The sequence below is a fragment of the Hordeum vulgare genome, chromosome 7H (genome assembly GCF_904849725.1).
Source record: "Hordeum vulgare subsp. vulgare chromosome 7H, MorexV3_pseudomolecules_assembly, whole genome shotgun sequence".
Taxonomy (NCBI): Eukaryota; Viridiplantae; Streptophyta; class Magnoliopsida; order Poales; family Poaceae; genus Hordeum; species Hordeum vulgare.
The window spans coordinates 130,018,192-130,043,005 of NC_058524.1; positions in this window are offsets into that span (position 1 = coordinate 130,018,192).

Below are 24,814 nucleotides of genomic sequence, written 5' to 3' on the forward strand. Positions count from 1 at the left end.
GTGTAAACAATGGTGGTAATATGAAGTAGAGTCCCATGATGTTCACTAGTGATGTCTCTCTCCCAAAAGACGATTAACAACTATGTTGGGTAAACAAATTACAGCTAGGCAATTGACACAATTATAAACCTACCGCAATGCTAATCATGCTACTAGAAAGTTAGAGGCTCTAAAATAATGGGCAGTATGCCAAGACAATTAGACCGTTTATCCATCAGCATCTACTCTCTAATCATCCACCTTGAGATATCTATCCAGAACATCTCGCTCGTATTAAGTTGCGAGCCCCGCCCAAAGTGTAAACTTAAAGCAACGGACAACTGCATTAACGAACTTTTCATAAGGTAAACAATCCTTGCAACCATGGTCACAAGCACCGTTGTTTTCTCCCTCGTGGCAACAACACATCCCCTAGTCTCATGTTTCTGTCACTCAAGCTAGACATCAGGCGGCATGAACCCACAATCATGCATAACGCTCCCTCTTCGAGTTACAATCTACTACTCGGCCAAAGCAATAAAAAGCAATGGAGAACATGCATGAATTACTCAAAAACATAATATAAAAGGAGAACGAAATATATAACTCATCACAATTTGAACATAATCTCATAATCCATCGGATCCCACCAAACCAAGCACAACAACAGCAGGTAAATTACATAGATGCCTTGATCATGTAGGGTATCTCACAAGGGCATTGAAGCACAATATTGGAGAGAAGACATCACATAGCTACTGATCATGGACTCATGGTCCAAGGAGGACTACTCACGGCATTTCCAGGAAGCTTCCATGGTGGCGGAGAAGCTCCCGGAGGTCAATCCTCCCTTCGACAGGGTGCCGGGAAGAGGTCTTTTGGCGCTCCCGATCTCGGAAACGCTGCGGCGGCGGAACGGTGGAGAAATTCACAATTCTGGATCTCCTTCAAGGGTTTTCTGTCGGAGAGGTAAATATAGGCCGATGTAGGGCACCAGAGGGGGTGGGGCCCACCCAGGAGGCCTGGTGGCGCGACCAGGAGGTGGGTCGCGTAGGTTGGCCTCCTCGGCGAGCCGTGGCTCCCCTCTGGCCCCACTTGATGCCTGGTGAAGCTTCCGTCACACTGATTTTTATATATATTTCTTGGAATTTTTGGGGCTCTGTAAATTGGGGTAAAAGTCCCAGCAAAAAAAGACATCAGCAGACAGAAACTGGCACTGGGTGCACTGAGTTAGTAGGTTAGTCCAAATATGTGTAAAAAGGTATGAAAGTGTAGCAAAACATATAACAATGTCACCCAAAAGAGCATGGAACAAACAGAAATTATAGATACATTTGGGACGTATCAACGGTGGGCAAAAATATGTTGGGGAACGTGGCATGGAAAAAAAATCCTATGATCACCAGGATCTATATATGGAGATCAACAACTGTGATAGGGGGAGTGCATCTACATAACCTTATAGATTGCTAAGTATAAGCATTTAGAAACACAGTTGATGTAGTTGAACGTCTTCGCGATCCAATCACGATTCGTCCAGTGATCCAATCAAGAACGTCTCGATTAAGTATCGAACGGACGACACCTCCGCGTCCATCACACGTACAGCTCGATGACACCTTCACTACCTCGATCCATCATGCGTGGGTGAAGTAGTAGCTGAGTTCTCTGGAAACTTGATGGCGTGGTGGCGGTGGTGATGGTGGTATTCCGGCAGGGATACGCCGAGCGCTACCGAAACCGCAAACGAAGGAGAAAACGATCTAGGGAGAGAGAGGGGCGCCAAGGGCTTCGTGTGTCCTCTTGGGGCGCCCCTTCCTTCTACATAAAGATTGAGGGGCATGGGGAACAGCCTCTCCAAGCCCTAGGGCGCAACCAAGGTGGGAGGAGGTGGAATCCTAGACCTCCTCCTTCCCTTCCATACAAAGGTGGACTTTCTAGCTTCTACAACTACATGGGCCTTGAGGGAGTTGTGCGTGTGGACCAATAAGACTAGGGTGTCTCCCCTCAGCCCATGCAAACCCTTGAGATGTGGTGGAACCATTGGTGGAGTTCCGGACTCCTTTGGAAATTTCTAGAACCGTCTAGAAGCTTCCCGGTACAATACGGGAAAAACCTGAAACTTTTCTGGTAGCCAAAATATGACTTCCCATATATAAATATTTACCTTCGGACCATTCCGGAGCTCATCGTGACGTCTGGGATCTCATCCGGTACTCCGAACAACATTCGGTCAGCAACACAATAACTCAACTATGTTTATATTGTCATCGAATGTTAATTGTGCAAACCCTGCGGGTTCGATAACTATGTAGACATGACCGAGGCATCTCTACGATCAATAACCAATAGCTGGACCTAGATGCCCATATTGGTTCCCACACATTCTACGAAGATCTATATCGGTTGAACTAACAATTTCAAGGATTCAGTTAATCCGGTATGCAGTTCCCTTTGTCCATTGGTATATTACTTTCCCAAGATTAGATCGTCGGTATCTCCATACCTAGTTCGATCTCATCAGTGAGAAGTCTCTTTACTCGTTCCGTAATACAAGATCTCATGACTAACTCCTTAGCAACATTGCTTGCAAGCTTATAGTGATGTTGTATTACCGAGTGGGCCCCGAGAAACCTCGCCGTCATAGAGAGTGACAAATCCCAGTCTTGATCCATGCCGACTCCACACACACCCTTGGGGATACCTGTAGAGCATCTTTATAGTCACCCATTTACATTGTGACATTTGATACACACAAGGCATTCCTTCGGTGTCGGTGACTTGCATGATCTCATGGTCATAGAAACAGATACATTGACACGCAGAAAGCAATAGGAGTAAACTGGATACGATCAACCACTATGCTTAAGGTTTGGGTCTTGTCCATCACATCATTCTTCTAATGATGTGATCCCGTTATCAAATGACAACTCATGTCTATGGCCAGGAAACCTTAGCCATCTTTGATCAATGAGCTAGTCCAGTGGAGGCTCACTAGGTACACAGTGTTGTGTATGTATCCACAAATGTACTTGAGTTTCCAATCAATACAATTATAGCATGGATAATAAATGATTATCATGAACAAGGAAATATGATAATAACTAATTTGTTATTGCCTCTAGGGCGTATTTCCAACAAAATAGTCTCTCTCCTCCCCAGCTTCTCCCGGGGATCCTCGGCCTGGGGTGGGTTCGCCGGTCGAAAATTTGACCAAATCCGACGCTAATCAAGCTCGTCGAGGCGCGAGTGGGACTTTTTCGTCCAACGGTGCCCAAAAAGTGCTCCTAGGGGGCTTCCTTTGGGACGGGTGGAGATGCTCTAAATATTGTCGTAATATAAACTCATGTACTTTATCTAGGTCAGACATATGGCATAGGGCTACTTCATCATACATGTCATCGAACCATGGAAAAAGTTCATTGATGGGTGCTCTTGTCATCTTTGTTGTGGAAGTAGCAGTAAAGACGCAAAATTGACCGAGTTAGATCTCCTCATTGTCGGAGCTACCTGATCCTATCACTCGTATCCTTTCCCTTCTCCTTTTGGGTGATGAGGGGGCATTTTAGAAAGGCATGGACCATTTGTGCTTGCCGCTTCATGAATATGTGGGCTTGGAAGCCATTCTCCGTCCTATCCGACATGACATGCTACTTAACCTTTGCACTTTGTTGCGCCCTCTCCCTCACTCGGTGGGCACACCGCTCCTCGAGGCATCTATGGTTGGGCGGTTGGACCATCTACCAATGTTGACCTCAAACTCGAAGTACGACGTCACGGGGACGAGACTCCAATGCAGAGGAGGGGGTGTCGCCGGACTGAGGACGTCCGTCGTGGTCACGCGCCTCGAGCTACCAATCTGTGTGAATCCAAAGCTTGCGCGGGCGCATGGATTCCCACTTGAGCGACTTGGTTTGTGATTAGCGACATTCACCCCAGGAGCAACGGAGATCTAGGAGGACAACCAACTCATCCTTGTCCCCACATGAGGTGAGGTCTGAGTCAACGGATTTAGACTTGTCAAAAGTTGAATCCAACGCCCTCCATGCCGGAGGAGCCCGGGGATCACCGGAGAGGGGCTGTAGAAGGATGGCGTATCATGGACTCAAAGTGTCAAGTGGCTAGAGTTTGGTCCAAAATTGTCAGGTTGTAGATATTTATGGGGTCGGTGTAGGCCAACATGGGCTAGATCCAGCATGGCGGACTAGTCAGGGCACTGTCTAGAGCTTTCCATATCAACCCCATATATGGATGGATACGACAGACGTCAGTTAGAGCATCTCTAGCAGATCCGTGAAGTGCGGTACCACAAATTTTGTTTATGGGATACTGTAAACCGAATTCATGGTATCGCGGACGACATGAAAGATCACATCCTTCAACACATATCACATAATTTAAACATACTAGTTCCCGCCACATACTTCCCAGTATTTAAAAATAGCTCATATGACAAAATAAAAAACATCAATATCAATACTCATTACCTACTAATAAAAGAATAGATATTCTTAGTCCATTATGTAATTTTATGATAAACACCATAATATATACTTAAATAAAACCTGTAATCCAATTTTTGCCGTGTGCGGACGTGGTCCAGCCCGGCCTAGAGAGAGGAGATAAAAAAATACGTGCCAGCCCGGCCTAGTGAGAGGAGATAAAGGAAAAAACATGTGTGCACTTTGATTCGAACTCACAACTCGGAAGCAGTATTGTTCTCCTCGCCAACTGAGCTAGGTAGGCTATGTATAAAATAAAGAGCTAACGCTTTTTGTATAGGGCAGCACTCTGCGCCGACGCGTCGGCCCAACTATTAGGCCAGTCGAGCTCCAGCCGTCAGATTTGGTCTCCCGAGCCGTCAGATCCCGTCATCCCCAACCTCCTATCTTCAACCGCTCGCACGGGAAAGGGGAGAGGCCCGCCTCACATGCACCGACCCCCCAACACGCGCCGACCGCCTCACCTCGCCTCCTCACCGCTGGTCGACCTCACCTCGATCGCCGCTGGTCGCCGTCCTCGCCGCCCTCACCTATGTCGCCTTCGTGTGTTTCTAACCTCCGTGGATGCAGCAACATGTGCTCATCGTTGCAACCCTTGTAAAAAACAATACGGTTGTAACAAAATAGAACGACAGAGGTAGCAAATTTGTATAAGAGCAACTCCAACGGGCCGACCCGGACGGACAGTGATTTCGTCCGCTTTTTGTCCGTTTGGGTCGACCGCCCGCCCGGCGTCTGCCCTGTTTTAGATATGGGTCGCCAGCGCGCCCAATGCGCCAACCCATATGTGCTGGCTGGCCGCCCTATTTTGCATGATTTTCATAGTTCGAATCAAATAACATAATTTGGATTGAAAATAACATAGTTTACAAGCCAAATAAAAATAAAAATATCTCACATAGTTCACACATAGTTTTGCTAACGAATAAAAAGAAGATAAATATATTGGTTGCCAACATGATCCCACATATGCTCAACCAAATCATTTTGTAGTTACACGTGAGTTTCCCAATCACGCATGTCTTGATGAAATTGGGTGAACTGTTCAAACGTTGCCGCTCCTCCATGCTCAGGCACAACATTCTCACCCTAAAACTGAAACCCTTGATTGTACCCTTGTTCAACAGACGTTCCGGGCGCTCGTATTCTACGATCATATTATGCATGATCACATAAGCAGTCATCACCTCCCACAGTTTCTACGTGCTCCACGTATTAGCAGGATACGGAACGATGCCCCATTGAGATTGCAAAACACCAAAGGCACGCTCGACATCCTTCCTAGTACCCTCTTGCTCTTGGGCAAATCTTTTCCTCTTCTCTCCGAAAGGGTCGGGTATTGTCTTGACAATAGTGGTCCCCTGAGGATAGATACCGTCACCCAGGTAGTATCCTTTGTCGTAGTTGTGGCCGTTGATAGTAAAGTTCATCGGTGGGCTGTTGCCATCGGCAAGCCTAGCAAACACCGGTGAGCGCTGAAGCACGTCGATATCATTGTGTGATCCGGCCATGCCAAAGAAAGAGAACCAGATCTAGAGATCTTCAAACGCAACGGCCTCTAGTATGATAGTGCAAGCCTTGAAATGGCCTTTATGCAGCCTTGTCCAAGGAGAAGGGCAGTTCTTCCACTCCCAGTGCATCCAGTCTATGCTACCAAGCATCCCTGGGAAGCCCCTGCTCGCATTCATCGCCAACAAATGGGTTGTATCTTCAGCAGTCGGCTCTCTCAAGTACTCAGGGCCAAACCCAGCAATAACAGCCTTGCAAAACTTATACAGGGACTCTAGGCAAGTAGACTCGCTCATACGGATGTACTCATCAATGAGATCACCGGCCACTCCGTATGCAAGCATTCGGATGGCGGCGGTGCATTTCTGATAAGAGGAAAAAGCTATCTTGCCAACGGCATCCACTTTGCACTCAAAATAGTCATCATAGCCGACCACTCCCTCTCTAATACGGTTGAAAACATGCCTACTTGTCGTGGTTTTGTCACGACAGATGTCCGCATGAGAGAACTTAGGTGTGAGGCCATCGCAACCATGTGGCGGCTTGAAGGGGTTGGTCGGAATCGAGAGACGCGAGTTTACCCAGGTTCGGCCCCTCCGGTGGAGGTAAAAGCCTACGTCCTGCTTGTGCTTCATTGATGAAGATGATGATCTCAATTACAAGGGTGCAGACTCGCCACCTCTAATCTCGTGGGTGTCTAATCTGTCTATCTCATGATTTGTCTTGTCTAGACCTAAGTTGTGAATCTTGTCCCTCTTGGGGCGCCTTACCCCTCCTTATATAGGTGGAAGGGGTAGGTTTACATGTAGAGTCCTACTAGGAGTAGGAATAGGACTAGTCTCTCTTGAATCCTAATCCGGGTCTTGTTTCCTTCTTGTGGGAGTCTTTCTTCTTGGGCCTTCTCTTGTGAGTCGGCCCTCCTGGCCTCTCTATGAGTCGCCTTATGCCAGGGTACACGCTGGGCCTTGGGCCTTTGTCATTTATCTAAGTCGCCTGTGGGGACAAGTATGAGTCGCCCGCCAGGTCACTGCTGAGTCGCCGATGAATCGCCAAGTCCTTTGGCGGGTCATACTCCCAGCCGGGTTACACTGCGGGGTATATCCCCGACATTAGCCCCCAAGGTTAGCTTGAATTTATTCATGGTAAGCTCGTGAAATAAGAATAATAAATAAGTTAAGGGACCGGCTTGCTCCTCTGGCCGACTTGATTTACTGAAGTGGCTCCTTGAAAAATCCGGGTTTCTTCGAGCCGTCTTCTCAATCATCTTGTTGGTACGTGTCCTTTGTAATAAAATACATATGCCATTGAGTCGGCCTCCAATGCTTTGGCTTGATGAAAATTTGGGAAATAAGAAATCCACACAATGTTGAACTAGCTTCTCTTGCTTCGGCGGGTTATGATTGACAATGGCGGGTCATGATTGACAATGGCGGGTCATCATTATTAGTAGTGCCCCGTCAAACAACTGAACTCCAATTGACAAATTCGTGTGATGTTGAGCCGGTCTTTCGGTGCTTCAACTAGATAAAAATATGCTGAACCGGTCTCCCAATACTTCACCTCCATGACAGAATGAAATGTGCTCTTCAATTTTTTGATATATCCATATTACCTGTAGCCCCCAAGGGCCGGGTCATCAGTGTGTGATGGGCCGGATCTTCCTTGAATCCATACTTGGACAATGAGCGACCTGTAGCCCCCTAGGGCCGGCTTATCTTCTTGAAATAGCCGGGTTTGTTGATGATGTGATCATTTGAAAAGCAGATTGCATTAGCCCCCAAGTGTCATGGTGCATGCTTGCAGCAACATGGGACTTGCATACTTTGATGTAATCTTGATCTGAATAATGTAGCCCCCAAGTGTCGGGTTGCGTGCCTGCAGCGACTCGGGGCTATTCCTTCCATTGTAGAATAAAATCATATCCACTCTGTGAGCTGATGATGCCTTTGCGATAAAAGAAATCCTCGACCGTGGTTTGCAATGTAACCCGGAAAATATATCCTTTGAGAAATCCATATGTTTGAGAAATCCATAAGTGTTGTAGTCTACTACAGAGCACAAGTTGAAGAAATCCAAGGGCCGGTCAATTAGATGACTCGGCATTATATGTGATAGGGCAGCTCTTCGACAATAGTCAATTCTTCCGAGCTGGCTTTAAAAATCACAATCATTTAACATTGGTTATGATAAACCATGATGAAAATCCAGCCAAATTGGCTATTCAAAGATTTATTTGCACCTTCAAGAATTTATGCGTTGATCCGGTTTGAAGACCGGCATGATATGTATGTATGATGCATGATGCAATGCAAGATGATGCATGTATATGATATGATAAGTATGCCATCAAGCTATTTTAAATAAGCCGGCTCAGTGAGTTACGGTGGCTAGCACCTCAGTGAGTAATGGGTGATAATAAATAGCAATCGGCCCAAGATATTTTGAGGCGAGTCATAAAAAAGCCTGAAAAACCTTGTGGCAGTGCCAGGAAGGTAAATAATAGTAATTTCGTTGGCTCATCAGGTCGCGACAGGATGGGGCGAGTCAGAAAGCTCAAACGCCACCCAAGAATGATTTCGTCGGCTCATAAGGTCGCGACAGGATGGGGCGAGTCAGAATAGCTCAAGCGCGCACCCTAGATGATGGTTTCGTCGGCTCATAAGGTCGTGACAGGATGGGGCGAGTCAGAAAGCTCAAGCACGCACCATAAATGATGGTTTCGTCGGCTCATAAGGTCGCGACAGGATGGGGCGAGTCAGAAAGCTCAAGCGCCACCCTAGATGATGGTTTCGTCGGCTCATAAGGTCGTGACAGGATGGGGCAAGTCAGAAAGCTCAAGCGCGCACCCTAGATGATGGTTCCGTCGGCTCATAAGGTCGCGACAGGATGGGGCGAGTCAGAAAGCTCAAACGCGCACCCTAGATGATGGTTTCGTCGGCTCATAAGGTCGCCACAGGATGGGGCGAGTCAGAAAGCTCAAGCGTGCACCCTAAATGATGGTTTCGTCGGCTCATAAGGCCGCGACAGGATGGGGCGAGTCAGAAAGCTCAAGCGCGCACCCTAAATGATGGTTTCGTCGGCTCACAAGGTCGCGACAGGATGGGCGAGTCAGAAAGCTCAAGCGCCACCCTAGATGATGGTTTCGTCGGCTCATAAGATCGCGACAGGATGGGGCGAGTCAGAAAGCTCAAGCACGCACCCTAGATGATTGTTTTGTCGGCTCATAAGGTCGCGATAGGATGGGGCGAGTCAGAAAGCTCAAGCGCTACCCTAGATGATGGTTTCGTCGGCTCATAAGGTCGCGACAGGATGGGGCGAGTCAGAAAGCTCAAGCGCGCACCCTAAATGATGGTTTCGTCGGCTCATAAGGTCGCCATAGGATGGGGCGAGTCAGAAAGCTCAAGCGCGCACCCTAAATGATGGTTTCGTCGGCTCATAAGGTCGCGACAGGATGGGGCGAGTCAGAAAGCTCAAGCGCCACCCTAGATGATGGTTTCGTCGGCTCATAAGGTCGCGACAGGATGGGGCGAGTCAGAAAGCTCAATCGCCACCCTAGATGATGGTTTCGTCGGCTCATAAGGTCGCGACAGGATGGGGCGAGTCAGAAAGCTCAAGCGCCACCCTAGATGATGGTTTCGTCGGCTCATAAGGTCGCGACAGGATGGGGCGAGCCAGAAAGCTCAAGCGCCACCCAAGGGAGACTTTTGTATCAAAAGCTCAAGTATTTAGACCGGCTTAATTTTCTGTAATGACCCGGGGTTCTTGAATTATTCATCCCAGTTGAGCCTGCCGAGCCATGTCCATGTAGCCCCCGAGTGTTAAGTCGACTCAAGGAGGCGGCTTGAGAGTCACCATACTTGATTGTGGCACAAACCGGCAGAGAAAAGATACTGGTACTCGCTCCATCTCCGAGATATAAAGCCACTGCACCGACAAGTTGATGTTGTCCGGACCATGAGGGTGGCGACTTGCGTCCTTCTGTTGGGCGGCTCGTACACGTGAGCATTGCACCGGCAGGTTGATGTAGTCTAGGCCGTGAGCGCGGCGACTTGCATCCTTCTGTTGGGCGGCTTGTACATGCAAGCATTGCACCGGCAGGTTGATGTAATCTGGGCCGTGAGGGCGGCGACTTGCATCCTTCTGTTGGGCGGCTTGTACAGGCAAGCACTGCACCGGCGGGTTGATGTGGAATGCGAGAGTTGTATGGACCCGAGAATCGGTTGCGTCATTGTAATCCGTCTTTGATCACGCGGACGTGAGATTCGGCCGTGATATTGTAAGTCACCTTGGTCGCGCGGACATGAGAGTTGGCCGCGTCATTGTAAGTCGTTGCGTGAGTCCGTTGAGCAATGCGACACGGACGAAGTGCGGAATGATGCTGGCGTGTGCCCCATATCCGTGATATAATCACACTTTGAATAATTTTCCTGCGTAAAAATATGTGCTAGGACAATGTAATTGTGCTCAGATGAAATATGTAAAAAACAAATAATATAAATATCACCTGATATTTTCGTTCGGACGTTGCAATTGCATAGCAATTTGACCGAGTAGTGGCCTTTAAATATATATTTTTGAGGCGTGAATCTCTTAATGGTGGTGCTTGAGGCCGCTGTTTTGGGAATTCAATCATATGGTATTGCTGCTTGCACTGTCCACCTGCTCTCGTAGCCGATCCAGATTGGGTCAAACATACACACGAGAGATGTAGCCCCTAGGTGTCATTCCTTCATCTTTCCTTATTTTTGACAAATGCCCTTAATAGAGTTAGCCACCAAAAGCCCAGAGTTGACAGATGCTACGTGCCCAACGGCTGATTTTGCAAAATCAGGGTCAAGAACTTCCTCAAAAGCTTCATTATTTCCATCCAAAATCTCGGATCTTTCTCTCAAACTAGCAGGCATCATCCCTTCACCAGGATGGTTGACCGGTCGATGGCGATGGGTCGTTTGCTGCCACTGTGCCAATAGTGTTGCGACAATTATTCATATCGGCTTGGTTATGCTTCCTTCTCTTCTGGCAATTCCTCCTTGCTTCTCACTGTTTTCAGTCCGAGTTTCAGAGCCTCCATGACAATCGTACAGGAGCCATGGTGGTGGATGCATGCGCGGAGGGGCGAGGAGAGGTGAGCCACGAGAGAGGCGATAACGAAAAAGCTTGGCTGCAGCGGAGGGCGCGGTGCAATGTGATGGAGCAGGCGTGCGGCAGCGCAGACGCGGTCGGGCGAGGTTGGAATGAAGTGCGGCTACGATGGCGAGCCGACTTGCGGCGTGAGCGGAGGCGGGTGCTGCCCTAGCGCATGGAGGCGATTGGAGGCGAGCGCGGCGAAGTACATCGAGGTGCGTCAACCTGGTGCGGAGGCAGGCGGAGGAAATGCTGCGAATAGCGAGGTGACGAGCTGGCGCGCGCGCGGTGAAGTCGAGCGGCAGCCCCACGGCCAGCTCGGCTCAGCGAGTGGGTGAGGCAGGAATGGCAGCCACAGCGGTGGCCGGCTCAGCAAGCGGGCGAGGCGGGAACGGTGGCCGCCTCGGCGAGCGGGCGAGGCGGGAGCGGCGGCCGACGCGCGGGGTGGAGGCCGCGGTGGTAAGGCGCGATGGAGCTGGCGCGTGAAGCAGAGGCTGCGGTGGTGAGGCCTTGCGGAGCTAGCCGGGCACAGGTGGGCGCAAGGGTGAGGCGGAGCCGCGTTGGCGAGCGGCGACGGAGCCAGCTAGGTATATATACGCACAAGGGCGAGGCAAAACGAGGCCAGCTCGGAGAAGCGTCGACGGAAGCGGGGCGAAGGCAGCTCGGAGACGAGGTCGCGACCGAGATGGATTCCAAAGTAGATTGATTCTTCGTGTTATCCTATGCCTCTGTCCAATGTCGCCTGTCCAGCAAATCTTCTTCGTATGGGATTGGGTCTTTTTAGCATATGTTTGGATTGCACGCCAGGAGAGACACCTTGTGCGCTAGCTGCTGCTTTGACTGGGCACCATTGTTGATACCAGATGAATCTCCTCTTTTTTACTGGACGAATAGTACTAGTAGTTGATTCTCTGTCTTCACGTCACGATCGAGGAGCAGCCTCTGTATTGATCCATGCTTAGGAGTGCACGGGAACAAAGTTTACAGGTCTCAACGACTTTGAACTTGTACGTCTCCATGGATCGAACACAACAGCAGTTGGACATGGCGGATCGGCAGATTTCCTCGGGTCTTGAAGCTAGCAGCAGTAGCAACTCGGTTCGTTGTCGAATGAGGTGTCCGGTCTGTAGCCGGTCTCGGCGACTTAGGACGATGCAACGGAAAACGATCACAGATCACTTGATTGCACGTGATGGCGCACGTAAGCGCAACCCTAATTTTCCTTCAACTCAATAGATCTTGTATTATCAACAGCTTCTCAATCCTTGAAAAAGTTCCCTTCAAGAACACAATACCACCGTGCGATCGGCCCCACGGTGGGCGCCAACTGTCGTGGTTTTGTCATGGCAGATGTCCGCGTGAGAGAACTTAGGTGTGAGGCCATCACAACCATGTGGTGGCTTGAAGGGGTTGGTCGGAATCGAGAGACGCGAGTTTACCCAGGTTCGGCCCCTCCGATGGAGGTAAAAGCCTACGTCCTGCTTGTGCTTCATTGATGAAGATGATGATCTCAATTACAAGGGTGCAGACTCGCCACCTCTAATCTCGTGGGTGTCTAATCTGTCTATCTCATGATTTGTCTTGTCTAGACCTAAGTTGTGAATCTTGTCCCTCTTGGGGCGCCTTACCCCTCCTTATATAGGTGGAAGGGGTAGGTTTACATGTAGAGTCCTACTAGGAGTAGGAATAGGACTAGTCTCTCTTGAATCCTAATCCGGGTCTTGTTTCCTTCTTGTGGGAGTCTTTCTTCTTGGGCCTTCTCTTGTGAGTCGGCCCTCCTGGCCTCTCTATGAGTCGCCTTATGCCAGGGTACACGCTGGGCCTTGGGCCTTTGTCATTTATCTAAGTCGCCTGTGGGGACAAGTATGAGTCGCCCGCCAGGTCACTGCTGAGTCGCCGATGAATCGCCAAGTCCTTTGGCGGGTCATACTCCAAGCTGGGTTACACTGCGGGGTATATCCCCGACACTACTCATACGGAAACGACGACGGAATTGTTGATGTTTGAACAACGGGTTTGCTGTATCAAAATAGTCCTTCCAAAGAAGGAAATACCCGCTCTCTCGGTTGCGATTCAACGCCGGAAGGTGGCCTAGAGTGGAGCCACAGAACAACGGCCGCTGGCTGTTGAGGTGGTGATGAACCAACACGGCAGCCAACATCTCCTCCTCGTCATCGAACGACGAATCGTCGGAGTCGCAAAGGAAATTATAAAAAAAAACTCGTCGACGGTGTCCATTTTGTTGTACCTTGGCAAACTATCGAACAGCTTGCGGGCGTCGACGAAGAAGACGGTCGGCGAAGGGAGTCACGGCACACACAGACCAGCTAGCTGCCTTGCCGGCGTTTGACGAGTGGGTCGCGCCGGTGAGGATATGGCCGAGTTGCGAGGCAGCTTCTTAGTTGGGGGCGTGATATGTCTCCAACGTATCTATAATTTTTTATGGTTCCATGCTATTATCTTGTCAACTTTGGATGTTTTATATGCATGAATATGCTATTTTATATCTTTTTTGGGACTAACCTATTAACTCAGTGCCAAGTGGCAGTTTCTGTTTTTTCCATGTTTTTGGCCCATTTTCACACGGAGTCCAAATGGAATGAAACTTTACGATGATTTTTTTTGGACCAAAAGAGACCCCCGAAGCTTTGGGAGAAGGTCATATGGGCCACGAGGGAGTCACAAGCCCTCACGCCGCCACCCCCCCCCCCCCCCCCCCGTGGTGGCGCGCAGGCTTGTGACCTCCTCGTGGGCCCAACTGACGCAATTCCACCGCCATAAATTCCTATAAATTCAAAAACCCCCAAAAAGAAACCTAGATCGGGAGTTCCGCCCCCGCAAGCATCTGTAGCCACGAAAAACCAATCTGGAGCCCGTTCCGGCACCCTGCCAGAGGGGGAATCCATCTCCGGTGGCCATCTTCATCATCCCGGCGATCTCCATGACGAGGAGGAGTAGTTCTCCCTCGAGGCTGAGGGTATGTACTAGTAGCTATGTGTTTGATCTCTCTCTCTCTCTCTCCTGTTCATGAGATGTCTTGATCTCGATGTACCATGGGCTTTGCTACTATAGTTGGATCTTATGATGTTCTTCCCCCTCTCCCTCTTGTAATGAATTGAGTTTCCCCTTTGGAGTTATCTTATCGGATTGAGTCTTTGAGAACACTTGATGTATGTCTTGCACGTGTCTATCTGATGTGATCAACTTGCGGGTTTGTGACATTGGGAACCTATGCATATGTGTTGGCACACGTTGGATTCATGTGAGTACTTGATGTATGCTTTGGTGATCAACTTGGGGGTTCGTGACATTGGGAACCTATGCACAGGGGTTGGCACACGTTTTGACTCTCTGGTAGAAACTTTGGGGCACTCTTTGAAGTTCTATGTGTTGGTTGAATAGATGATTCTGAGATTGTGTGATGCATATCGTATAATCATACCCATGGATACTTGAGGTGACAATGGAGTATCTAGGTGACATTAGCGTCTTGGTTAATATGTATCTTAAGATGTTATTCTAGTACGAACTCTATGATGGATTGAACGGAAAGAATAGCTTCGTGTTATTTTACTACGGACTCTTTAATAGATCGATCAGAAAGAATAACTTTGTGGTGGTTTCGTACCCGACAATAATCTCTTTGTTTGTTCCCCGCTATTAATGACTTTGGAGTGACTCTTTGTTGCATGTTGAGGGCTAGTTATATGATCCAATTATGTTATCATTGTTGAGAGAACTTCACTAGTGAAAGTATGAACCCTAGGCCTTGTTTCCATGCATTGCAATACCGTTCGTGCTCACTTTTACCATTTGTTACCTTGCTGTTTTTGTAATTACATATTACAAAAACCTATATCTACCATCCATATTGCACTTGTATCACCATCTCTTCGCCGAACTAGTGCACCTATACAACTTACCATTGTATTAGGTGTGTTGGGGACACAAGAGACTCTTTGTTAGTTGGTTGCAGGGTTGCTTGAGAGAGACCATCTTCATCCTACGCCTCCTGCGGATTGATAAACCTTAGGTCACCCACTTGAGGGAAAATTGTTATTGTCCTACAACCCTCTGCACTTGGAGACCCAACAACGTCTACAAGGAGAAGGTTGCATAGTAGACATCAAGCTCTTTTCTGGCGCCATTGTCGGGGAGGCTAGGTAAGCGGCACTAACATCCCGTCAACAAAGCTCTTTTCTGGCGTCGTTGCCGAGGAGGTTAGCGCTTCAAGGTATATCTTTAGATCTTGCAATCGAATCTTTTTGTTTCTTGTTCTTTCGCTAGAGAACTACAAAAAGATGGAAATGAGGATGCCTCATATGCTCCATCATTTCAATGTATTTCGTGAGCATGATGGGAAGGAAAATTGTGCTCAAGTGCTGAAAGAAGAATTACATAGAATGCTTGGCATAGAATATGTGAATGATGAGCATGATTGCAATGTTCTTAGCATGAATTCTTTGAATACACATGATGCTAATGATATGCAAAGCCACAAGCTTGGGGATGCTATATTTGATGAAGATGATCTTTTTAGTTCTTCCACTTTGAATGATCAAAATCATTTTGATGAAAGCATGCCCCCTATCTATGATGATTATTGTGAGGATACTTATGCTTTGAAGAAGAGGGATGATAAAGATTTTCATACTTTCGAAAACCCCTTTGCTAAACCTTGCTTTTTCATTGGGACACAATTTGTAGTGCTCAAGTCTTTTACGATACTCCCACTACTATTCTTGAGAATAGATTTCCTTATGTGGAGAGTAGTAAAATTTCTATGATTGTAGATCATGAAAAGAAAGCTTTAGGTTTTGGTTATATTGTTGAATTCATTCATGATGCTACTGAAAATTACTATGAGAGAGGATCATATGCTTCTACTTATTGCAATAGTATCAAGCTTCCTCTCCATGTGTTGAAATTTTTGAAGCTATGCTTGTTTTGCCTTCCTATGCTAGTTGATTCTTGCTCCAATAAATTGTTTGATCACAAAATTCCTATGCATAGGAAGTGTGTTAGACTTAAATGTGCTAGACATTTGCTCCATGATGCTCTCGTTGTGTTTCAATCCTTACCTTTTATGTGAGCATCATTGAAATCAATGCCTAGCTAAGGGCGTTAAACGATAGCGCTTGTTGGAAGGCAACCCAATGAATAAATTTTTCTTTGCTTTTTGCTTCCTGTTTTCTTTCCTCCACACCATCATAATTCTGTTATGATTGTGTTTTTTGTGTTTCTTTTTGCGTTTGTGCCAAGCAAAACCGTTATGATTAGTCTTGGGGATGATCGTTTGGTCATGCTGGAAAAGACAGAAACTTTCTGCTCACGAAAAGAATTTTCATTTCTTTTCTGTAAGAGCTTTTGAGTTGATTCTTTTTTCTTATGATTTCAACGCAAATTCTTCAGACTGTCATAATTCTTCAGAATTTTTGAAGTACCAAAAGTATACGAAATATACAGATTGCTACAGACTGGTCTGCTGTTAACAGATTCTGTTTTTTGTTGTGTTGGTTGCTTATTTTGATGAAACTATGGTTATTATTGGGGGTATTAGCCATGGAAGATTGAAAATACAGTAAACCAACATCAGCATAAGTAGAATTTAAGTTTGCTACAGTACCTAAGGAAGTGGTGGTTTGCTGTCTCATACTAATGTTATCACGAGTTTCTGTTTAAGTTTTGTGTTGTGAAGTTTTCAAGTTTTGAGTGAAGTTCTTATGGACAAAGAGATAAAGAGTGGCAAGAGCTCAAGCTTGGGGATTCCCAAGGCACCCCAAGATATTCAAGGATGTCGTAAAAGCCTAAGCTTGGGGATGCCCCGGGAAGGCATCCCCTCTCTCGTCTTCAATCCATCAGTAACGTTACTTGGGGCTATATTTTTATTCACCACATGTTTTGTGTTTTTGCTTGGAGCGTCTTGTATCGTAGGAGTCTTTTTTTGTGTCACAATCATCCTTGTTGTACACCTAGAGGGAGAGACATGCACTCACCTTGATTTTGTCGACCTTCACTTATATCTTTTGGTAGACAATTCAGCTCACATGTGCTTCACTTATATCTTTTGAGCTAGATACTTTTGCTCTGTGTGCTTCACTTATATCTTTTAGAGCTCATAGGTGCGTGGCTTGGTAGTTGATCTATGCTTTCAAAGTAGTCTCAAAAGGGGTAGTTATCCAAAGGGATACGAAAACTTCCACCTTCATGTGCATTGAATAGTTAGAGAAGTTTGATTCCTCTCAATTAGTTTTGAGTTGTGGTTGTGGTAATATTGAAGTTATGCTAGTAAGGTGTTGTGGATCTAGAAATACTTGTGTTGAAGTTAGTGATTCCCGTAGCATGCACGTATGGTGAACCGCTATGTGATGAAATCTGAGCATGATTAGTCTATTGATTGTCATCCTTTGTGTGGCGGTCGGGATCGCGCGATGGTTTATACCTACCAACCCTTCCCCTAGGAGTATGCATTGAATGCTTTGTTTCGATTACTAATAAAACTTTTGCAACAAGTATATGAGTTCTTCATGACTAATGTTGAGTCCATGGTTTATATGCACTTTCACCTTCCACCATCACTGTCTTCTTAGTGTCGTGCAACTTTCGCCGGTGCACAAAACCCACCATTAGCCTCCCTCAAAACAGCCACCATACCTACCTAATATGGCTTTTTCAAAGTCATTCCGAGATATATTGCCATGCAACTACCACCATGACATGTGCCACCACGTCTATATTGCCATTGCATGATCGTAAGATAGCTAGCATGATGTTTCCATTAATGTCTATGACATGCTAGATCATTGCCACAGTACACTACCGAAGGCATTCCATATAGAGTCATCGTTGCTCTAAGTTTTGAGTTGAAAGTGTGATGATCATCATTAATGGAGCATTGTCCCATGTGAGGAAATAAAAGAGGCCAAAGATGCCCACCAAAAAAAAGAGGCCAAAGAGCCCACCAAAAAAATATGAGAGAAAAAGAGAGAAGGGACAATGCTACCACATTTCCGCACTTGTGCATATTAAGCACCATGATCTTCATGATTGAGAGTCTCTCGTTTTGTCACCACCATATAGCTAGTGGGAAATTTTCATTATATAACTTGGCTTGTATATTCCAATGATAGGCTTCCTCAAAATTGCCTTAGGTCTTCGTGAGCAAGCAAGTTGGATGCACACCCACTAGTTTTATTTAAGAGCTTTCACATACTCCTAGCTCTAGTGCATCATTTGTATGGCAATCCCTACTCATTCACGTTGATATCTATTCATGAGCATCTCCATAGCTCATTGATATGCCTAGTCAATGTGATCATCTTCTCCTTTTTTGTCTTGCAACGTCCACCACAGTCCACACCACTTATAGTGCTAAAACCATGGCTCACGCTCATGTATTGTGTGAGAGTTGAAAAGGTTTGAGAAAGTAAAGGTGTGAAACAATTACTTGGCCAATACCGGGGTTTGTGCATGATTTAAATTTGTTGTGCAATGATGATAGAGCATAGCCAGACTATATGCTTTTGTAAGGATAGCTTTCTTTTGGCCTTGTTATTTTGAAAGTTCATGATTACCTTGCTAGTTTGCTTGAAGTATTATTGTCTCCACGTCAATAGCAAACTATTGTTTTGAATCTAACGAATCTGAACATTCATGTCACGTGAGAGAACTTACAAAGGACAACTATGCTAGGTAGCATGCAACATAAAAATTCATTCTTTATCACTTCCCTACTCGAGGACGAGCAGGAGTTAAGCTTGGGGATGCTTGATACGTCTCCAACGTATCTATAATTTTTGATGGTTCCATGCTATTATCTTGTCAACTTTGGATGTTTTATATGCATGAATATGAAATTTTATATCTTTTTGGGACTATCCTATTAACTCAGTGCCAAGTGCCAGTTTCTGTTTTTTCCGTGTTTTTGGCCCATTTTCAGACGGAGTCCAAATGGAATGAAACTTTACGATGATTTTTTTTGGACGAAAAGAGACCCCCGAAGCTTTGGGAGAAGGCCAGATGGGCCACGAGGGAGTCACAAGCCCTCACACCGCCACCACCCCCCCCCCCCCCCGATGGTGACGCGCAGGCTTGTGACCTCCTCATGGGCCCAACTGACGCAATTCCACCGCCATAAATTCCTATAAATTCAGAAACCCCCAAAAAGAAACCTATATCGGGAGTTCCGCCGCCGCAAGCCTCTGTAGCCACCAAAAACCAATCTGGAGCCTCTTCCGGTACCCTGCCGGAGGGGGAATCCATCTCCGGTGGCCATCTTCATCATCCCGGCGATCTCCATGACGAGGAGGGAGTAGTTCTCCCTCGAGGCTGAGGGTATGTACTAGTAGCTATGTGTTTGATCTCTCTCTCTCGTGTTCTTGAGATGGCTTGATCTCGATGTACCATGGGCTTTGCTACTATAGTTGGATCTTATGATGTTCTTCCCCCTCTCCCTCTTGTAATGAATTGAGTTTCCCCTTTGGAGTTATCTTATCGGATTGAGTCTTTGAGAACACTTGATGTATGTCTTGCACGTGTCTATCTGTAGTGATCAACTTGCGGGTTTGTGACATTGGGAACCTATGCATATGGGTTGGCACACGTTGGACTCATGTGAGTACTTGATGTATGTTTTGGTGATCAACTTGCGGGTTCGTGACATTGGGAACCTATGCACAGGGGTTGGCACACGTTTTGACTCTCTGGTAGAAACTTTGGGGCACTCTTTGAAGTTCTATGTGTTGGTTGAATAGATGATTCTGAGATTGTGTGATGCATATCGTATCATCATACCCACGGATACTTGCGGTGACAATGGAGTATCTAGGTGACATTAGGGTCTTGGTTGATATGTATCTTAAGGTGTTATTCTAGTACGAACTCTATGATGGATCTAACGGAAAGAATAGCTTCGTGTTATTTTACTACGGACTCTTGAATAGATCGATCAGAAAGAATAACTTTGTGGTGGTTTCGTACCCGACAATAATCTCTTCGTTTGTTCCCCACTATTAGTGACTTTGGAGTGACTCTTTGTTGCATGTTTAGGGCTAGTTATATGATCCAATTATGTTATGATTGTTGAGAGAACGTCACTAGTGGAAGTATGAACCACAGGCCTTGTTTCCATGCATTGCAATACCGTTCGTGCTCAATTTTACCATTTGTTACCTTGCTGTTTTTGTAATTTCAGATTACAAAAACCTATATCTACCATCCATATTGCACTTGTATCACCATCTCTTCGCTGAACTAGTGCACCTATACAACTTACCATTGTATTAGGTGTGTTGGGGACACAAGAGACTCTTTATTATTTGGTTGCAGGGTTGCTTGAGAGAGACCATCTTCATCCTATGCCTCCCGCGGATTGATAAACCTTAGGTCACCCACTTGAGGGAAAATTTCTACTGTCCTGCAACCCTCTGCACTTGGAGGCCCAACAACGTCTACAAGGAGAAGGTTGCATAGTAGACATCAGGGCGTGGGGTGGGGAGCATTCAGCTTCGTGATACGTCTCCAACGTATCTATAATTTTTTATGGTTCCATGCTATTATCTTGTCTACTTTGGATGTTTTGTATGCATGAATATTCTATTTTATATATTTTTTGGGACTAACCTATTAACTCAGTGCCAAGTGCCAGTTCCTGTTTTTTCCGTGTTTTTGACCCTTTTCAGAGAAGAATATTAAACAGAGTCAAACGGAATAAAACCTTCGGAATGATTTTTCCATAACAGAAGATACGCACGGAACATAAGAACCAAGGCAAAGGACCCCGGGGGAGGTCACAAGCACCCTAGCCGCGGCCTGGGGGTTCCTACCAGGCTTGTGGGCCCCACGTGGCTCCTTTTCCCTACTTCTTCCGCCTATAAATTCCCTAAAAATCTAAAACCACCAGAGGGAGCCATGAAAATATTTTTCCGCTGCCGCAAGCTTCTGTCTCCGCAAGATCCCATCTGGGGACCGTTCTGGTGCCCTGTCGGAGGGGCCTTCGGACACAGAGGGCTTCTTCATCAACACCATTGTCTCTCTGATGATGCGTGAGTAGTTCACCACAAACCTTCGGGTCCATAGCTAGTAGCTAGATGGCTTCTTCTCTCTCTTGGATCTTCAATACAAAGTTCTCCATGATCTTCATGGAGATCTATCCGATGTAACCTTCTTTTGCGGTGTGTTTGTCGAGATCCGATGAATTGTGGATTTATGATCAGATTATCTATGAATATTATTTGAGTCTGCTCTCATCTCTTATATGCATGATTTTGTATCCTTGTAATTCTCTTCGAGTTGTGGGTTTTGTTTGGCCAACTTGATCTATAATTCTTGCAATGGGAGAAGTGCTTTGTTTTGGGTTCATACTGTGCGGTGTCCTCACCCAGTGACAGAAGGGGTAGTGAGGCACGCATCGTGTTGTTGCCATCAAGGGTAAAAAGGTGGGGTTTATATCTATTGCATGAATTTATTCCTCTACATCATGTCATCTTGCTTAAGGCGTTACTCTATTTGTTATGAACTCAATACACTAGATGCATGCTGGATAGCGGTCGATGTGTGGAGTAATAGTAGTAGATGCAGAAAGTATCGGTCTACTTGTCTCGGACGTGATGCATATATGTATGATCATTGCCTTAGATATCATCATGACTTTGCGCGATTCTATCAATTGCTCGATAGTAATTTGTTCACCCACCGTAATACTTGCTATCATGAGAGAAGACTCTAGTGAACACTATGGCCCCCGGGTCTACTTCACATCCTATTTTCAGTTCCACAAAATTACTTTGTTGCACTTTTCACCTTCAAATCTCAGCTTGCAAATAATCGTGAAGGGATTGACAACCCCTTTATAGCGTTGGGTGCAAGTTTGTTTGTTTTTGTGCAGGTACATTGGTGCATCATCTTGATACTCCTATTGGATTGATACCTTGGTTCTCAAACTAAGGGAAATACTTACTGTTGTTGTGCTGCATCACCCTTTCCTCTTCAAGGGAAAAACCAACGCAAGCTCAAGAGGTAGCAAGAAGAATTTTTGGCGCCGTTGTCGGGGAGTATCAAGTCAAGAATAGTCTCTCGTCAACGTGCCAATTTATGGCGCCGTTGCCGGGGAGTATTCAAAGTGAAGCTTATCCAAGTAACTATCGCAAACTCATCTCTTGCATTTACATTATTTGCCTTTTGCCTCTCATTTTCCTATCCCCCGCTTGTGAAAAACAAAATTTACAAAAATATTTCCCTTTTTCGTTCGCCCTTTTCTTTCGCTTGCCTTCTGTTTGCTTGTGCGTTTGTCTGCCTGCTAAGACCTGTATGGACCAACCAAATGATTATGATGCTCACTATAAAAGGTTGGAAGAGATTGAAACTAGTGTTAAAAGCTTCATGTCTACTCAGTTTGATCATAACAGCTACTTTCGTAGAGAACTAAGGGAGGAAAATTCTTTTATGGCTTATATGAATAAAGAGGTTGATGATATGGCCAAAGAATTCCTTGCATTAAATTCTCAATTTGCTCGTCTTGAGAAATTGGTAGGCCAGATTTCTGATAAACAAGCTACCTTAGTCAATAAAATGGTTGCTAAACTTGAAATATGTGATGAGAATCACGAAGATCTTAAAGTGCTTGGTGTGACTCCTATTGAATCCTTGTTTTCTAATGTCAATCCTAATGATGATGGGGCTGGATATGAATCCACTTTGGTTGAAAAACGCCCCAATGATTCGGAGTCTATCTACCTTGATGCTAAAAGCACTGAAAGTGGAGTAGAGGATATCAAAACTTTGAGTAGTGATGAAATTGCTACTTTGGATTTCAAGGAATTCAATTATGATAGTTTCTCTTTGATTGAATGTATTTCCTTGATGCAATCCATGCTAAACTCTCCACATGCTTATAGCCAAAATAAATCCTTTACCGATCATATCGTTGGTGCTATGATGAAATCTCTCGAAGAGAAACTTGAGTTGGAAGTATCTATTCCTAGAAAACTTCATGATGAGTGGGAACCTACTATCAAAATCAAGATTAAAAACTATGAATGCAATGCTTTGTGTGATTTGGGTGCTGGTATTTCCGCTATTCCAAAGTCTTTGTGTGATGTTCTAGGCTTCAATGAGATTGATGAGTGCTCTCTTAATTTGCATCTTGCGGATTCTACTATTAAGAAACCTATGGGAAGGATCAATGATGTTCTTATTATTGCAAATAGGAACTATGTGCCCGTAGATTTCATTGTGCTTGATATTGATTGCAATCCGACATGTCCCATCATTCTTGGTAGACCTTTCCTTAGGGATATTGGTGCTATCATCGATATGAAGGAAGGGAATATTAGATTTCAATTTCCATTAAAGAAGGGCATGGAACACTTTCCTAGAAAGAAAATAAGATTGCCTTATGAATCCATGATGAGGGCTACTTATGGTTTGAGCACCAAAGATGACGACACTTGATTATATCGCCTTATGCCTAGCTAAGGGCGTTAAACAATAGCGCTTGTTGGGAGGTGATGTCTACTACGCAACCTTCTCCTTGTAGACGTTGTTGGGCCTCCAAGTACAGAGTTTTGTAGGACAGTAGCAATTTTCCCTCAAGTGGGTGACCTAAGGTTTATCAATCCGCGGGAGGCGTAGGATGAAGATGGTCTCTCTCAAGCAACCCTGCAACCAAATAACAAAGAGTATCTTGTGTCCCCAACACACCCAATACAATGGTAAGCTGTATAAGTGCACTAGTTCGGCGAACAGATGGTGATACAAGTGCAATATGGATGGTAGATATAGGTTTTTGCAATCTGAAATTACAAAAACAGCAAGCTAACTAGTAACAAAAGTGAGCACGAACGGTATTGCAATGCGTGGAAACAAGGCCTAGGGTTCATACTTTCACTAGTGAAGTTATCTCAACAATGATAACATAATTGGATCATATAACTAGCCCTGAACATGCAACAAAGAGTCACTCCAAAGTCACTAATAGCGGAGAACAAACAAAGATATTATTGTCGGGTACGAAACCACCACAAAGTTATTCTTTCTGATCGATCTATTCAAGAGTCTGTAGTAAAATAACACGAAGCTATTCTTTCCATTCGATCCATCATAGAGTTCGTACTAGAATAACACCTTAAGATACATATCAACCAAGACCCTAATGTCACCTAGATACTCCATTGTCACCTCAAGTATCCGTGGGCATGATTATACGATATGCATCACCTATCTCAGAATCATCTATTCAACCAACACATAGAACTTCAAAGAGTGCCCCGAAGTTTCTAACAGAGAGTCAAAACGTGTGCCAACCCATATGAATAGGTTCCTAATGTCACAAAACCCGCTAGTTGATCACCAAAACATACATCGAATACTCACATGAATATCCAAACGTGTGCCAACCCATATGCATAGGTTCACAATGTCACAAACACGCAAGTTGATCACCACAGATAGACACGTGCAAGACATACATCAAGTGTTCTCAAAGACTCAATCCGATAAGATAACTCCAAAGGGGAAATTCAATTCATTACAAGAAGGGAGAGGGGGAAGAACATCATAAGATCCAACTATAATAGCCCGCGGTACATTGACATCAAGACATCTCAAGAACACGAGAGAGAGATCAAACACATAGCTACTTGTATATACCCTCAACCCCGAGGGAAAACTACTCCCTCCTCGTCATGGAGATCTCCGGGATG